We start from the raw sequence: 3,593 nt of genomic DNA on the forward strand, positions 1-3,593 counted from the left end.
AAAAAAAAAAAAAAAAAAAAAAAAAAACAAAAAAAAAAAAAAAAAAAAAAAAAAACCCGGGGGGGGGGAGAGGAGGATTTAACAACCTCAAATTTTTTTTTTTTTGAAGCTCTTTCAACGGGAAAATGGAGGGGACACATCTGGGTGGGAGGGAGGAGAGGGAGGAGGGAGGGAGGTTTTGGTGATGGGACACAATAACTAATTACATTGTATATTGACAAAATAATAATAATAAATAAATAAATAAATAAATAAAATGTGTTTTCTACATACAATAATTTTACTAAAATTTTCCTAAAAGTGATGCCTAGAGGCCAGTGCTGCATTGGCCAGTTTGGCACCTCTGGTGCAGGCTGCTGTGGTCTGGGCTCTTCCTGGACCCACGGTCTCATAGGTCTGAGGAAAGCTGGAGGTTGATGCTACGTAACTCTGCAGCTTCCTTGAGCCTGGGAAAAGGCAGCGGCTTTTTTGTTGGGGGAAAGCCTGGTCTGCAGGGTGACCAGGGTCTAGAGGCGCTCCAGGGTGTGTTTGACACTGAATCTGCAAGTTCCGTGCTATGCCCAACCCAAGACAATGTGCTAGCTGCCTGTCATTTCCCAGGGGCTTCCTCCTCCAGTCTCTGGGCCACAAGTGGTGTTTCCCAGCTACTTTTATGTGAGGATGTTATTCATTGCCTTCCCTTTCTTATGACCATGTTGCCCCTAGAAATCTTCTCTGTTCTGTGTCAAAGGGAAACAACCACTTGGTGCCCACGGGAACATGGGCATGGCTGAACTGTTCTCACTGGAGTGATGGATGTGTGGGATATGGGGATATGGGCAAATTTGAGGTGCTCACAGAACCAAGAAGTGGATCATATGTAGAGGTGTCCATGGAGAATAGCTGCAGTGTGGAGACAGAGGGCCAGTGACGGGTGGCCAGGGTGAATAGAAAAAAAGTGCTCTGAGTGGGCCATGGGGCCTTTCCTCATTCAAAGGTCATGGCAGCAGAACTGTTTGTGTGGGACTTGCTGAGGATCGTGTGTTCCTTTGCTATGTGAAGATGAGCTGGTGGGAAGGCCAGGGATGAGTTACCTGGGGGCAGGGCAGGGATGGGCAGTGGCCCCTGCTTCCTTCTGGAATTGAGAGAAGGTCCCTGAATGGCTTCTCCTACCCAGGCAGAAATTTTATTCTCTCCATCTGTCCCCTGGGGTGGTGACTCTGCAGACCCCTCTTTCATCATTTGGTGCTGTGGGTACTTTGTTTTAGACACTTTGAGGAAACAGAATGTGTGGCTGTGGGATTCTCACTCATCTTAAGGATATTGCATGTCATATCTTAGGGGATAAGAAAACAATGGCCATTATCCTTTTAAAATTTATTTGTAAAGGAGGGTAGGAATTGAGTTATTTACCTTTCTTTGCCAAGCAAAAGCTGTTCTCCTGTGCCTATTTCTGCTGCAGAACACCTCTGTGAAGACAAACGTGGAATTCTTCAGTGTTCTTGGATAGCTGTAAAAGTAAACAAAAAAGGGACCTCCTGGATACCTTTGGCTCATGTTGACACCCTTCCCCCTACAGAACCTGACTCATGAGCTTGGAGGGGAAGAAGTGGAACCCATGTCAGAGTCATGATGTTCCCTCACCCTTCAGTCATTCAGAGACCAGGGTAAAGTGTGGAATGACCACACACCTGCCTTTTCTTCCATAAACATCCCTTACTTCTTTCGTTTTTCCTTTTGGACAAGAAGTAGAATTATTTTTTGGACATGTATAAGGGGGGTGCAGCACAGTGGAGCCCTCACGAGTATAGGACCCTCCACTTGTTCAGGGGCTGTGGTTGGGGATGTATTTAACCCACAACCATATGGGATGAGCTGCTTCTCAGCCACCATGTCTTCAAATTTATCTGCATTAAACTTGGTAAAGCCCCACTTCTTTGAGATGTGGGTGTACTGATGGTGAGGGAACTTGAACTTAGTCCTGCATAGGGCCTAATCACATACTCTTTGCTCTGCAGCTTAGTGTGGATAGACATGATGATGTGACCATTGTGAACCCTGCTTCTGTGCCCTGAGGCTTTCCAAAAGCACCATGAATACCTGTCTGCATCCTGTCAGTTCCAGTGCAGGACAACATATTGATGCAGATACTGTGGAAGAGGTGGAGCCGAGCTTGAACACGAAAGCCGTGTTTGCCACAACTTTTTACCATGTACTTGTTGGCGCAAATACGGTCAACTTACAGGGCTTCAGAGGAGAACTGCTCCTACTCATTTGACACATGTGGGCACAGAGTGCAAATGCATCTACTTGTGTCTTCACCCACCCAAAATCAAAGATGTGGATCTTGGCTTTAGGGATGCCTTGGTGGAAGTGAGACTTTGGGTGTGGTTTTTCCTTACAATAATGGTAACACTGGCAGGCAGGGGAGTGACCCATGGCAATACCAGGATCATCGGTGGTGTGACAAAGGGAAAGACACATCCATTACATCTGACTCTTTTTGGGGGGCCTGGTAGTCTTGGGGAAGGGTCTGAGGAAGCTCTCTTGTAGATGGTACCCAGGCTGCTTCATTCTGAGCCAATCCTTTTTTCTTAACTTGCTACTTGTGAAACATAGTAATCGAAATTGCTGTAATAATAGTTATTTATGATTTAGATAAGTTTCAGATATTAATCTGTAAGTAAGGATTACTTCATGTAATTCTTACAGGGATATATAGTCTATGATTTAAAATGTTCTCTACTTTTTTCATAAGAAAATTTAGACATGGCTAGATGAATTTGTGAGCCTTTTCTGGAGCTCCTCAGCTTTCTATAGCTAGAGCTCTTTGGTTGGTGTTATGTGTTGAATTGTGTCCCCCTCCCCCAAGATACATTTATGTCCTAACCCCTAGTAACTTAATAATCAAGTTAAAATGAAGTCAATCAAGTGGATCCGAATCCTGTATGGCTAGTGCCATTATTTAAAACTGGAAACTTGGGCACAGATATAAACATACACAGAGGGAAGACAACATAAAAATACACAGAGACTAAATGGCCATGTGACTATAGTGATGCATCTGTAAGCCACAAACATGAAAGTTCTTCAGCACACTTCAGGATGTAGAAGAGGCAATGAAGGAAGTTCCCCTAGAGCTGTCAGAAGGAGTACGGCCCTGCCGAAATCTTGATTTTAGACTTCCAGCCTCCAGACTTAGGAAACAAAAAGTATCCATTGTTCTAATCCATTTAGTTCGTAATATTTTGTTACAGCAGCCCTAGGAAACTGATACAGATTTGGGTAATAGGAAGTGGAGTGTTGCTATAGCAAATACCTAAAACACAGAAGTAGCTTTCAAAAGCACTTAGTTTCATTGATCTTTTGTATTGTTGTTTTAGTCTCTATTCATTTATTTCTGCTCTGGTCTTTTTTATTTTCTTCCTCTACTAACTTTGTGCTTTGTTATTCTTTTTCTTGTTTCTTGAAGAGTAACATTATGCTATTTATTTGAGATCTTTCTTCTTTTCTGATGTGGATATTTACTGCTGTAAATTTTCCTTTTGAACTGCTTTTGCTATATTACATATGCTTTGGTATGCTGTGTTTCATTTTCATTTGTCTCAAGATAT

At 43.0% G+C, this 3,593-nt stretch overlaps 1 pseudogene; it reads right to left on the reverse strand.

Moving 5' to 3' along the window:
• Positions 1–1,778: 1,778 nt before the first annotated feature.
• Positions 1,779–2,418, reverse strand: LOC103611024 (annotated as a pseudogene).
• Positions 2,419–3,593: the final 1,175 nt, after the last annotated feature.

This window comes from Galeopterus variegatus, unplaced genomic scaffold, assembly GCF_000696425.1.
Source record: "Galeopterus variegatus unplaced genomic scaffold, G_variegatus-3.0.2 Scaffold12275, whole genome shotgun sequence".
Taxonomy (NCBI): Eukaryota; Metazoa; Chordata; class Mammalia; order Dermoptera; family Cynocephalidae; genus Galeopterus; species Galeopterus variegatus.